This window comes from Pinus tabuliformis, chromosome 9 (genome assembly GCF_031772625.1).
Source record: "Pinus tabuliformis cultivar Carrire ecotype Pingquan chromosome 9, CPIR1, whole genome shotgun sequence".
Taxonomy (NCBI): domain Eukaryota; kingdom Viridiplantae; phylum Streptophyta; class Pinopsida; order Pinales; family Pinaceae; genus Pinus; species Pinus tabuliformis.
This window is the reverse complement of record NC_142307.1, coordinates 711,365,823-711,381,561: the sequence shown is the minus strand read 5'-3', so window position 1 is coordinate 711,381,561 and position 15,739 is coordinate 711,365,823.

The following is a 15,739-nucleotide window of genomic DNA, read 5'->3' as shown; positions in this document are numbered from 1 at the left end:
ACTCTTGCGGTTGCAATCAACATTTGTAGTCTGTGGTCAACTCTTGCGGTTGTGGTAAACTCTTGTGGCCTATGGTCAGCTCTACAACCTAGTCAAATCTTAGTCAAGTAGCTTAGTCAACAATCAACTTGTCCTCCTTTCCTTCACACGTGCAACTGTCCAGGAGACCTTATAGAAAGATGAAGAAGAAACTCACTTTCTTGGTGGAGAAAATGAGATGTCACATAATCTATATATATTAGTTTAATGGGGGCAAATTAAGCCAAGGGACACACCCTTTCATGAATTAGGTCAACTTCTCTTCTTGGGCCAACTTGGTGCTCTAAAAATATTTTTTAATTTTAGTTTTTTCTTAGGCCGACTAGGAGACCTCTTTGTCTTGCAAGGATTCCTCTCAATGCTACACAAAAAATCAACACTCCCTCTTAGTGAGGGAGGTATTCTCCCTAGTTGCAACAAATTTCCCCTTAGCTGAAATTTCTTCTCCATAAGAAAAGTTCATGAGCTTTCTCTGTTGATGCATGTTTGTAGATCACTCCATCTTGGAGTAGGCAATGTGACTCACAGTGCATGTCTATAGACCACTCCATCTTAGGGTAGGCAATGTGACTCTCACATGTACGTCTATAGATCACTCCATCCTTGAGTAGAAAATGTGAGTATCTTAGGCCATTTACCCCTGGGAAAATAAGCATGGCCCAACCAAAGTCATTTATGGCTCCTTAGATAAATGTATCAATCTCTAATCTGAAAAATTGATCATCCTCTGACACTTTGCAAGTTTTGAAAATTTTGGGTTCAAAAGTTAACTTAGTTCGTAACTTGCTCAACTGCGAACAGTTAATTTTAAACGAACTTAAAGATAAAAATAATCATATGCAATCCAACGTGGTAAAAATGAAGAAGAGAAAAACCATGTGATAACGAATTTCACCTCTCCTGGGCTACGTCTTCGGGCCCTGCTCCAATGGCTAGGCTGCTTTATTGATCTCAACAACAAAAATAGTACATTACAAATCTTTGACTCATAGAGTAAACCTCCTTCTAGAGTGGCATTGTTCCTCCTTCACAGAAACGTTCTCCTTCAGAGAACTCTCACTCACAAGTTGACTCCCTTTAGCAAAGAAATGATGGCGCCAAAAGAAAAAAGGACTCTCTCACTGAATGTAGCAATAGGTCCATATACTCATTCTGAGATCAAGAAGCACAAATCCAACTGCTTCATAATTAAGTGTCGAAACAATGTTTTCCCACAATCATACTGAGAATAGACTAAAACTCGTTGCGCTAATGAAGAAACAGATGTTGCAGATGCATGTGGAAGGCTAAAAAATCCCTATCTACTCTCTCCCGTGCTAAAAAAGGTCTCCATATGGCCTTAAAAGGCCAAAAACAGTCTCTGTCTACAACAAAAAATGACTTGGTTCTGCAAATCGTTCAACACACAATACTCAAACCACAAAAATAATGCTGTCATTGTGTGCAGAACACCCAAAAACCCCTATGTAGGCTCTTCTTGGGCTCAAAATGGCTGAAAAATCGCCAAGACAGGCCTCCTTCTCCATTTCTTTGCTCTCTGTCCTACAAATTGGCAAAAACTAACTAATCAGGAAACAAAATTCACCTTTGAAAAAACTACCAGGCGATAATTCCGTTCAAGATCGGCTCTGATTCTAACACAAATGGTGCAAATTGTCGAGCATTTAACTACGCCAATAAAACCTTAAGTGCTGATTTTTAAGCCCTGGTGTCGGTCATATGGTATGGCATATGGCCAGGGGCGCATGCCAGAGGTCATGTGCATGCCGAGATTCCACACTTTGGTCATATTCGGAGGCGTGTGGCTGTGGACTACGGCCACCCATTAGCCCTCTAGCCCGAGCACTCCGTCGGTGGTAGTGTTGTGGACATATGGGTTATAATGTGACCTTGGGCCGATCGAGGGCCAAGTGCCTCACGACTCGCCCTTTCTGCCTAGCTCGTGGTTGTATATAGTTTCGTGTAGCCAGGGGTTGGGGCCATGTGCCTCGTCCCATTTGCCAAACTCTACGTTGGTCACGGGTTAAGTGACAAAACCGGGGGCCAGGTTAACCACCCACCCCACCACCTTTGCGCTAGGGTTACGCTGATTTCCATGTGACTTGGGGCGGGGGCCACGTGCCCCTCCCCCCTCCCCCTCCCCCAAACGTTGAATCAATGTGTCTTCAAATATAACCGTCATCTGTTATAAAACAAGAACAAACCGTGTGGCGTGGCAGTAGAGTGATGTGTTATGTTTCCGAAGGTCACATGGTCGAACCTTGCTAGGTCGGTCAGATCCCAAACCATATTTTACACAGGAATCGAGGGCCATGTGGCGCCTCCTAATTCGGCCACCAAAAACTCAACAACCAATGAAATGCTTCCAACACAACCTATATGACATGCCAAGTGGTAGTAGGTGATTGGTACGTTTGTCCATCGCACATGCACAGTCACTTGATGATGTCAGCGCCACGTCAACTATATGGCTTTCCCATTCAACGACCTAGTCAACCTTGCAAGTTGACTTTTTAGTTGTTTGCCAAAAAATTCAGAACGCGATAACTTTCACATATAGTGTTAGATTGAGGCGATTCAAGTGTTGTTGGAATCAAAATGATGAGATCTATGATTTGGCACCCGTTTTGGGCAATTTCGAGCACTTTTGTTTTTGAGCATGTTTTTGATCCCCTAGATCATTCCTCCCCACTGGAAACCTTTGGACCACCAAAATTTTGTTTTTACTTAGAAAATAAGGGTACAAATCCCTCAATTTCTCGATATCAATCCACCTTGCTTTACTTGGATTGGTGACTTTGGGTCCCACACAAAGATACTCCACATTGCCTTTGCATGAAGTCATGATTCTCTTGTCAAGAATTGAGTCTTCCTGCAAGTCATTTAGTTATTCAGGAGAAAAACCTTCAATAGATGGAATCTAAACATTCTCTTCATGATCATCAATCATTGGAGGCTCATACAATCTTCACCTTGAAGTCTTTCCTTGCTGATATACAACCAAATATGATCTCCCACTTGGGAATTATGATCAACTCAATGTTTGTCATGCCTTTTTTTGTACTTGGCTTTTCTTTTCTCAAGCTTCTCTTGTACTCTTTCATGCACTAGTTGAATTTGTTCAACAAAATTCTTAGCTTTGTTCACATCACTATGTCCATCCACTACAATATCTTTACCAAGGATGAAAACCAAAAGGGACTTTGGAAATAACCCAAACACACTTCAAATAGATATACTTGTGTAGATGTTTGCATGGAACAATTGTAGGCATGTTGGATGTAATGCAAATTCTCATCCCAAAGTTTAGGATGCTTACCAAAATATCTATGAAGGAGATGCAATTTTTTACAATATGTAACAAATTCAACTCTCAAATTCCATACAAATTGACTTATCAACAAGCCAAAATAGCATAAAATTCCCAAGAAAACATTGTTGCATATAAGTGATTTATTCATAACATCACTTTTACAAAACACCCAGATGTGGGGACATGCAACATGTGGAATATGAAAGAAATGCAATATTTAACTAGACAAATAGCCCAACTATTTCTTACCCGGCCAAGCCAATAAGTTTTCTTTCTGCATTTCACTTTCTTCTCGAGCTACTTCGGGGATGGTTATGGTGTGCCTCACACGTTCTTCTGCCTTCTATTTCTTAGGTGATTTCATGACCTCATTGTCCTTATTTGGATGAAGATATGGATGCAACTTCCAACATTTCTCGATCCAATGGCCACTTATATTGCAATGAGTACAAAATTTTTTGTGATCATATCTTCGCAAAAATGTCTTTGAATTTGGAGGAGGATCTTCCTTCCTAGTCTCACTTCTAATCAACATAGTCGATTTCTCGACCATTGCTTTCCTTTTTTGGCACTAGGCTACACAATGGTCAGGTGCATGACAAAAAGTACAAGGGAACACATTCCACAAAACTTTATGCAAATCATCATGCTGATCATAGTCATAGAAGGCTTTTGAATAAGAAAGACATTTATAACTTTTATGATTATCCTTTGGATTATGAGTATGGTGAGGCAAACTTGATTAATGAGGAGAAATTGACTTAGTTCTTCCTTTGAAGTGCTCATCTCTCTTTGGAGATGTTTTCCCATCAACGTTATCATCATGATGTGATACTCCTTTAACTTGCAGGAGTTTTTTTCTTCACGAATTTCACACTTGAAAAATTCCTTGACTTAGCAATTTTGGAGCATTCTCCAACTTCTTCTTGAGCATATCCCAATTGTTAAATTTGGCAACTAGGGCCAAATTCCACCTTATGACAACTCATATGATGGATATTAGTATTGCATTGCATTCATCTTTTCGAGATGTCCAATTTTGATATAAAGATCATCTCACTTTGACAAGCAGAAATGGAATTTTGAATTTCTTCTTTCTCATGCACAAATTGTCAAGGTCGGCCTTAGTCAAATCTAGGCTCATGAAACACAATGAATGTGTCTCGTCCTGGATATAATTAGAAATTTTCATTGGGCTTCTAAAGGGACATTGAAGTAAATTGTGCTAAAGTATAGAACATACCATTGTTATCTAAAATTAACATGGTATCAGAGCTCAGGTGAAGACAAAGCCCAAGCAAGAGTGAAGAAAAGAAATCATTAAGAGAAGTTGTTAGACAAAGACTACGTATTTCTTCAAATCCGAGGACAAGCTTAAGGAAAAATCCAACTATCATGCATGAAAGATGACCCTAGATTTGACAATGGAAGAAAATGATGTTATGGACTATGTCAAAGGAAGAATAACAAAGCCTCCTTCAAATGCATCTGCAACTGCACAAACAAAGTACAAGAAAGGTGAGGTTAAAGCTAAGAAAAATATTGTTGATTCTATTTCTAATTTGGAAACATCTCAGGATATGTATGACAAGTTGGTTGGGATGTTCAAAGTAAATAATGAAAATCAAGTTCTCTTTCTCAAGAACAAATTGAAAGACATCAAGATGGATAGAGGAGAATCCATCCAATCCTACTTCATGAGGATTACCAAGATCAAGAATGATCTCCTAACTATTGGAGAAGTCATTGGTGATAGGGAGCTCACTCTTATGACAAGCCTTTGGTTGCCTATATTTCTATTTTGGAAAAATTTAAGGATATGTATAACAAGCCTATTGGAATGTTCAAAGTAAATAATGAAAATCAAGTTGTCTTTCTCAAGAACAAGTTGAAAGACATCAAGATGGATAGAGGAGAATCCATCCAATCGTACTTCATGAGGATTACTGAGATCAAGAATGATCTCCTAACTATTGGAGAAGTCACTGGTGATAGGGAGTTCACTCTTATTTCTTTTGGAGGTCTTACAAGAGAAGGGGATGTGTTCAACACTACCATCCTCGACAATGACAAGATTTCGAGTTTTGATGAATTATTGGCCAGATTCACTTAAGAGGAAATAAGGATGATGGAAAGAGACAAGCCCTCAAATGGAAACAATCCTACCTCATTCTCCTCTCATTATAAGAGGAGGAACAATGTTGGTCCAAGGAATAAAGGACAAGGGTTCAAGCCGAGATTCAAAAAAGGGAGAAAAGGAAGATGCTTCAATTGTAACAGGTTTGGGCACTTCGCTAGAGAGTGTACTCACAAGAAGGATACTCCAAGAGATGATGACAACAATCACAACAACTTCAAGGGAAATGGAAATCAAAGGAATGACAGGTTTAATAACAAAGGAAAGAGGAATTCTCCCACTGCTCAAAATGGAAATGGTTTTCCTCCCAAGAAGTCGAGAAAATCCAGGTATGAAGAAGTTAATGTTGTAAAGCAAAAATAATTTTATCTTATTTATGCCCTCACCACCAGCTCTCCTCTGGATACATTGGATCATTGGTTGATAGATAGTGGTGCCTCAAGGCACTTCACTGGGTACAAGGAGGCCCTCTCAAACTTGGTTGAAAATAAGACAAATATGGAGATTATACTTGGGGATAATGCCACTTATCTCGTGAAAGGAATTGGGACTATTACTCTTCATTTAAATCAAAGTCAAACCCTCCATTTACAAGAAGTGATATATGTACCTGATCTGAAAAATAACTTGGTTTCTATTTCTGCGATGGAAAATAAAGGTTTTAAGGTGACATTTATTGATGGGAAGGTTCGTGTTTGGAAAAGGAACCCAAGAGATGCATTCACTCTTAGATTCAGGGTTGAAGGTCTTTATCAGGTTGGAGGAAGTTCTTTAGGAGCAATGACTTGTGATACTTCTCTTCAATCAAAACTATGGCACCAGAGATTTGCTCACCTTCATTTCAAAGGCTTACCTAATGTAAGGAAGATGGCCACAAGTATGCTGAAATTCAACTTAAATCATGAACATGTTTGTATGGGATGTGAAGCTGCAAAACGTACAAGGGGACCATTCCCCTAAAGTGAAACTCAAACCACCAATATTCTTCAATTGGTCCATTATGATTTATCATGTATGTTGCCTTTGACATATTTGGGTGGGTATTTTGACTATGCTATTTTGTGGATGACTTCTCTGATAAAAAGTGGATCTATTTCTTAAAGAAGAAGGATGAAGTATTCAAACGGTTCCACTCTTTCAAAGCCTTGGTCAAGAACCAAACATGGAAGAAGATTAAAATATTGAGGACCGATAATGGAACCGAATATGAGTCAAATGAATTCAGAGACTATTGTAGAGAAGCTGGCATTAAGAGGGAGACCACTACTACATATACTCATGAACAAAATGGTGTTGTCGAAAGGAAGAATCATACTATGATAGAATCCACTCGTGCTATGCTACATGATCAAGGTCTTTCGAAGTTCTTCTGGGAAGAAGCTACCAACACCATTGTGTATGTCCAAAACAGATGCCCACATCAAGATTTGGACTTCAAGACACCCGAAGAAGTTTTCACTGGTAAGAAACCTGATGTTTCTCATTTTAGAATTTTTGGTTGTCCCGTATATTTTCATGTGACGAAAGAGAAAAGAAACAAATTAGATGCATCTGAGAAGCAATGAACGTTTGTGGGCTACAATGAAACTTCAAAGGAATATAGAATCTATGTGCCTGGTCAAAGGGAAATGGAATTAAGTCATGATGTCACTTTCGATGAAGATTTTTCTCTTAGAAATATCTGAAATCTTCCTATCCCTAGGAAGGACAATGATGATGCTAATGCAAAAAAGAAGGATGAACCTCTATCTGATGAACCGATGCCCGATGTGGAAGGTTCGATGGATCCCATTGATCCACCTCCTAGTGAGCCCTCTACTTCAAGAAAAAGACCTTTGTGGCTCAAAGATACTCTTGAAGATGATGAGAAACATATTGAACCAAGGGGGACATTTCTTGAAAGCAAGAAGCCGAACAGGTACCAATGGTACTTAGCTGCCATGAGTACCATTGTACAATCTGAGCCTTGCACATTCAAAGAAGATGTGAAGCAACAAGTTTGGAAGGATACGATGAATGAGGAGTATGAGTCGATCATGAAGAACGATGTCTGGGATGTGGTTCCTAGACCCAAGGACAAGTCCATGGTCACTTCAAAATGGCTCTACAAGATCAAACATGGAGTTGCTAGGAGTGCTAAAAATTTCAAGGCTAGATTTGTTGCCCGAGGCTTCTCTCAAAAGGAAGGAGTAGACTATGATGAAATATTTGCACCGGTTACCCAATATACCACCATTCGTTCTATTATAGCCCTTGTTTCTTTGCAAGGATGGAGCCTACACTAGATGAATGTCAAAACTACCTTCTTTCATGGTTCACTTAAAGAGGAAGTCAATGTGGAACAACTTGAGGGGTTCGAGGTTCAAGATCCTGAGACATGTATGCAGGTTGAAGAAATACCTCTATGGGTTGAAGCAAGCCCCTGGGGCTTGGTATGAGAGGATCAATAGTTATCTTATGAAGCTTGGATTTACAAGGAGTGATGTTGAACCAAACCTATGCTTGAAGGTTGAAAAGGATAGACCTCTCATTCTGGTCCTTTATGTGGATGATCTCTTTCTGACAGGTGATGACCCTCGCATTCATTAATGCAAGAGGGAGTTGGTTTCCGAGTTCGAGACGAAGGACCTAGGACCGATGCATTATTTCCTAGGTATGGAGGTATGGCAAAATCCAGGTGAGATTTTCCTTTCTCAAGGAAAATACATTGTGAAGCTACTTGAGAGATGTGGGATGGTGGATTACAAGTCTGTGACTACTTCGATGGAACTCAACTTTAAGAAGATATGTGCGGATTAGCAAACCCTACTAAGTATCGTCAACTTGTGGGGGCCTTGATGTTCTTGGTCAACTCCGTCTTGACATATGCTTCACTATGAATACATTGAGTCAATATATGGTTGAGCCTTATGACATTAATTGGATTGCTTCTACCAATCTCTTGATATATCTCTGGGGCACAATCCTCTATGGTCTGAGATACACTACCGAGAACTTGAGCCTACATGGATATTCATATGTTGACTGGGCCGGTAGTGTGGTGGATCATAAGAGCACGTCTGGGTGTTGCTTACCTTTGGGGTCTACTCAATGTTCCACCAAGGTTCTGGGACGAGGGGGCGAGGGAGCGACCTATGCAAAAGCTCCCCACCAATTTTTAGGAAACGTGGGGGGATGTCAAGGTCTTAAAAGCTTATAAATATAAAATATGATTTATAAATTGAGTCCACTATGACAATTGGGTTTGAATTGAAAAGCTGCAAAGCATGATCATTGATATGAATATCATTATCTAATATCATATAAATTTAAAGTTCTAATTTATAATCATACATCATACATTATGATTAAAGTTTAAACCATATTGATGTTCCACTTCCTACCATACTGAACAATGAATATTGACATAAAATTATAAAAGTCAAGTCTGTTACATCGAGTCAAAATTCTATAGAGTCATAGTAACATAAGAACATCAACATATCGAAAGATAAACGGGCATAATTTTGCTCAAGCCTCAACGTAATGCCTTTCTAGTCTCTGCATCTAGCTACTGCATGAATAAATAAGGATCAACCATATCACCATCTGAATCTGAATCACTAGCATTCTCAAACATGCTAAGTGGCACACCAACCAACCCCATCTGTCTCTCATCAAGTCTCTCCTCCATATCTACCTGTGCATCATCCTCTGGATCAACATCCCATCATGTTGCTAGTCCCTTCAAATACTCAGGTGTCTTCCTATGCTCAAGACGTAGGGCACTGTGCACAACAACTAACTTCTCCGCTCTTTTAGAGGTAAGCTTGTTCCTCTTGATAGAGTGGATGAAGCTATATGTGGACCAATTCCTCTCTGCTGCAGAGGAACTAGGAGCGTCTTGCGAATGGAGTGAGGGGCCAGGATGAATAATGAATTAAATTTATAAGAAAACGAATTGAAACCCTAAAGTATTAAAACTAATGTTAAATTTTAATTATAAAAAAAAGTTTATTTAAAAAAATCAAGCCCCTCGACCCTCCACGTCCCCCCTCGAACCCCCTCGATCCCGACCGCCCTCGACCCCCCTCAACCCCCCACGTCCCCCCTCGACCCCTCACGACCCCTCACGACCCCCTTTTCGGAAACGACCCCTCAGCACAAGGAAACGTCCCCCTGGCACGTCCCCCTGCGTACCCTGTTTTTTGGGAGTGTGGGGAAACGACCCCTTCTCGTCCCCAAGTCCCCGGAGCGCAGGGGAGCTAGGAAACTAGACCCCTAGGGGTGGGGGCGAGTCCCTGTGGAACACTGGGTCTACTTCAATATATTGGATGAGCAGGAAGCATAAATCGGTTGCACTAAGCACTACCGAGGCTGAATACATTGTTGCGAGTATGGCCTATTGTGAAGCTTTTTGGTTGAGGAAGATCTTTAGTGAGTTATTTGGGCATGTGTTGGATACCATTGTGATCTTCTATGACAACCAAAGTGGTACAATGGGAGTAATAAGGCTCCAACACATTAGAACATATGAGTACGTTGTAGAAATTCCCAAGAAGCCTTTAGGGAAGGTCAAATTCTTAACCTTCCGAGAAAGACTTGGAGTTGTGGAATGACCCTCCTATGAGAGTGATGTATGAGTTGGACACAAAGCTCTGGGAGCTCCTAGTGGCTTTGGGTACTTCTTGGAGCTATGAGCGACCATAGGGTGAGTGGTTCACCTTCCCCTAGTGGTGCGTTAGATATAGGGTTAGTGGTTCACCTTTCCCTATGATACCCCATTATGGTTGACATGTGTGTAGGGTGAGTGGTTCACCTTCCCCTAGTGGTGCGCTAGATACAGGGTTAGTGGTTCACCTTTCCCTATGATACCCCATTATGGTTGACATGTGTGTAGGGTGAGTGGTTCACCTTTCCCTATGATACCCCATTATGGTTGACATGTGTGTAGGGTGAGTGGTTCACCTTTCCCAACGATTGACACATGCACAGGATGAGTGGTTCACCTTCTCCTATGGTATATGAGCAAGATGAGTGGTTCACCTTCTCCGGCTGATGCCTCGACACGCATCCTACCCATAGATTCTGGGACTCATGGGAAGTACCTCTCATCTGGCCAATGAGTTGGGAGAAGATGGTTATGTACCACAACACAAATCTCAATTTTCCCATTGTTGTTCCTCATATACTCAGGGACTTCAGCCCACTATGGTCTTCCTACGCTACTCCAATAAACACTAGCATAGGGCATGGAGGGTTTCCACCTATCACTGCAGGATGTCCATCTCCCACAATGAACACGGGCTAGGAGGACTGTCCATCATCTTCTATAGAATTAATTCTCCACATGCAATTCTAGGGCTCCACAAAATGTTCCTAGATGATTAGACCCTTGAGCTCCAACAACTGTTGCTCTAGCAACTACTTTTGTCCATTAAAGTGTTGCACACTGGGATCCAACTTGGGCACTATCACACTATCCTCCAATAGATCATAAATTCCCAGTCACATCCACGCTTGGTCCACTCTCACGCTGCCTTCCAACATTCCACGAGTGACCAATTCTCGTTGTAGCATTTGCCTTTGGCTAGGGCATCCTCACACTTAGGAAACCCTCCTCTTGGCTACCAACAAACTCCATCAATTGTCCAACCCTTGGGCACCCATCGAACTAGAAATCAACTCTATCAAAACTCATACCTCTACAAGTCCTTAAGGGATGATGGCTTCCTTTGCATGGCTGTTGTTCAATTGTTGCTACTTGGCTGTCGCTCAACTCCTGTTACTCGGCCATCATTCAACTGTTTTTACTCAATCGCTGCTGCTACTCGGTAGTCATTCAACTATTGTCACTCGACTGTTGTTGCTACTCGGCCGCTGTTGGTACTCGACTACTGCTGCTACTCGTCCTTTCCTCAGCTGTTGTTACTTGAACGTTGTTGTTACTCGACTACTGCTAATACTTGGTCTTCGCTTAGCTGTTGTTACTTGGTTGTTTCTACTACTCAATTGCTGCTGCTGCTCGACCACTGCTGCTACTCAGATGTTGCTGCTACTCGGTCACTGCTACTACTCAACCACTACTGCTACTCATATGCTGCTGCTACTCGACCACTGCTACTACTAAGTTACTACTGCTACTCGACCGATGCTACTACTTGTCCGTTTTTACTACTCAGCCGCTGCTACTACTCGACTTGACCACTGCTGCTACTTAGTTGCTACCACTACTCAGACACTACTGCTACTACTTGGCAACTGCTGCTACTCAACTACTGTTGCTACTCGACCGCTATTGCTACTTGGCCATTGTTGCTACTCGGCTACTGCTGCTAGTCGGCCATTGTTGCTACTCGACCACCGCTACTACTTGGCTGTATTTTTTCAAGAGATAAACACACTTTTTCGATGTGTAAAGATCCTCATTCACCTCATATTTACACACAAACATGAAGGCTACATGTGGTGTGAACAAGTCTAATTTGGACACAAGTCGACCTGCTCTTTTCTCCCAAATTAATCCACAACCACATATATTAACTTTGAAAATTCATAACTCCATTTCTACAGCTCAGAATCGGATGATCTTAATTGCATCAGATTTGTCTCAATGAGAGCTATCATCGTCATCCATCACATGTTGAAATGTGCTCATGGTTTTGGCCCAAATCATGATGGGTGCAAAACCCCAAGCTTAGGTTTCAAGCTCACAAGGCCACTTGTGGAGCTCCTTCATCCAAACCCTCATTCCACAAGGCTTGGAGTACGTCCCAAGCTACAAAAATCAACACTCCCTCTTAGCGAGGGAGGTACTTCCAAGACTAGGAAGTAACCATCATCACCCGACAACACTAGCCCATCTGGCATCCATCGCTGCAGTATAGCTTGTAAAATGAACCTAACAATCTTAGTAGTGCCTATGCCTCATCACATTTGAACATGAAGATCCCAAACCTCCATATGGATGCTCCCTCTAAGGCTAGACTCTCTCTGATCCTATACGATCTCCACTAGCTCAGTCCTACAAGAACTCATCCTCCTGGATCAAATACCACTTGTGAAAATCCCTCCAATATTAGATATGAAACATCACGATCCGATGAAGACTCTAGCTTGCCAATCTGAATTCCATCAGATAAAGCCATCTTGATTAACCTGATATCGTCCAACAATTTGTCCTACAACAAACCGTTGTTCACCAGGCTCACCACCAATCCACCAAAACTCCGAGTCAATATTTCTACCAAGCTAGTCAAGACCACATCTCCATGTCTTCAGATGAACCCTCTGCTCCATGATCTAGACACCCACAAATCCCTCTGAGTTGCTTCGTTGTGCACACTTTGATTCATTGTCCCTCAAAGTAGCTCAAATACACTCTAATACCATGTTGAATTTCCACGATCTTGGGTCTAGGATAGAATCTTAAAATCTATGACTCTACCAAACGAAGAATCTCAACATAACAACTTTTCACAGTGGAATATAAACAACAATAAATAACACATGCACAAAATATAAACAACTTTACAATTTTCAAACCAACTTTGTTATATTAATCAACATATAATACAATAGTCTAAGGCTCATGTACCAGGGATAATGGCCCTCATACTTCCACTAGTACAAGAATACAAACTGGGGCTTAGTGTCAGTACATCGACAACCAATCTGTTATCAACAAGATACTATGACCATCTAGCTGATGTAGAGCTCCTCACAGTTTCCTTGGTCATACCCTGTACCTGCCTGATCCTTTGGCTCCCGATCTGTAGCTCCTACCTCTATCAATGCACCAAGTCCATCTGACCACTGAAACTCAACTATCCAATCTTCTCACTAGTTATGCCTTAGTCCATCAAGGGCATAACACATTGAGACTGTTGTCGAGTTGTTCACTACTCCACTTGTGAACAACTCTCAATCTGCCCACTGTTGTTCCTCATCTACTCAGGGACTTCAACCCACTATGGTCTTCCTACTCTACTCTGATGAAGACCAACATAGGGCACAGAGGGCTGCCACCTATCACTGCAAGATGTCCATTTCCCATAATGAACACGGGCTAAGAGGACTTCTTATCATCTACTATAGAATTCCTTCTCAACACACAAGTATAGTGCTCCACAAAATGCTCCTAGATGATCAGACCCTCAAGCTCCAACAATTGCCGCTCTAGCAACTACTTTTGTCCATCAAAGTGTTGCACATCGGGCTCTAACTTGGGCACTATCACACTATCCTCCAGTAGACCATAAATGGCCAATCACGTCCACACTTGGTCCACTCTCACGCTGCCCTCGAACAATCCATGAGTGACCAATCCTCATTGTAGCATCTACTTCTAACTAGGGTATCCTCACACCTAAGAAACCCTCCTCTTGGCTGCCAACAAACTCCATCAACTATCCAACCCTTGGACACCCATCTAACAAGCAATCAACTCTATCAAAACACATATCTCTGCAAGTCCTTAAGGGCTAATGGATTCCTTTGAATAAATGTTTCTCAGCTGCTCCTACTTGGCCGTCGCTCAGTTGCTATTACTCAATCGTTGCTACTACTCAGCCATCGCTCAACTGATGTTACTCGACTGTTGCTGCTACTCGGTCTTTGCTCAGTTGCTGTTAGTCGGCCAATGATGCTATTCAGTCTTCACTCGACTGATGCTACTCGATCTTCGCTCAGATACTATTACTTAGCCGATGCTACTATTCGGCCACTGCTGCTACTCGGACACTATTGCTACTCATCCTCTACTGCTACTTGGCCGCTCCTGCTACTCAGCCATCACTGCTACTTGGTAACTATTGCTACTTGCCCGCTATTCGTACTCGACCGCTGCTGCTACTCAACCACTGCTGCTAGTTAGTCGCTACTGCTACTCGACCACCATTGCTACTCGACCACTACTGCTATTTGGCCACTACTGCTGCTACTCGACCACTGGTGCTACTCGGTCGCTGCTGCTACTCTGCGACTGCGGCTACTCGGCTGTATTTTTTCAAGAGGTAAACATACTTTTCGGATTTGTACAAATAATCCTCACTCACCTCATATTTATACACAAACATGAGGGCTACATGTGGTGTCAACAAGTCTAATTTGGACACAAACCAACCTGTTCTTTTCTCCTAAATTAATCCACAACCACACATATTAACTTCAAATATTCATAAATCCATTTCTACAACTCAGAATCAGATGATCTTCATTGTGTTGGATTCGTCTCGACGAGAGCTATCATCATCATCCATCAAAGGTTGAAATGTGTTCATGGTTTTGGTCCAAATCATTATGGGTGCAAAACTGCAAGCTTGGGTTTCAAGCCCACATGACCACTTGTGGAGCTCCTTCCTCCAAACCATTGATCCACAAGTCTTGGAGTACCTCCCAAGCTAAAAAAATCGACAAGTGAGTTTTCCCAGGGAAAATATTGTGCTCTCTTTGTGCATTGTGATCATTATTGTTCTATTGTTCTTGTATGGTTGATTTTTTGAAGTATAATTTCTTAATGATATATTAAAATAATTAAAAGAAGATCAATATCATTAGAAGTAATTATTAGTTTTCTAAAATATTGTGCTAGTATTTATTGCACTTGAAAAATCAACAATCCCCTCATAGAAGGAAGACAACTCCTAGAGACCACCTGTCTCTAAGCATATGAAAATCTCAACCCAAGGCATCCTCTTGGAAGGATTCTCCTTCCATTCTACCTAACTTCCTACTTCCTCTGAATTGGAAGCTCTTACGGTCATCTGACATGGTCCTGAATGTCCTAACAATTTGTACAATCCTCCCTCTCGAACATCAATCAATCCCTCTTTCTAGGAAAACCATCTTGTCACAAACCTCACTTGGCACTTCTCAATGTTTCGATTTGATGCATGAATCATTGCCTTTGTAATTCTCCACATTGTACATATTCTTCCTTTCTTCAAACTCCATTCAAAAGGCCATGGAAGAAAAATCGTAACCAAGGAAACATATAAAGACAAGAGGCTGATGAAAAAGTAAAAATAATAATAATCAAGGGAGAAAAATTAAAATACTTATCTCTTGATTATGGAAGAAATTGTCAACTCCCTCTCTGACAAATATATAAGAGAAACTTGAAAATCTATCATATGCCTAGAGGCACAAATTTCTACAAACATTACTGGTAGTAGATCCTAAAGGAATAATTCCTTCGACTTCTTCTAACATACATTTCTTCTTTTGATCCTGAGCAAATATTGTATTCTTCTTATCAAACTTTCTGAAGT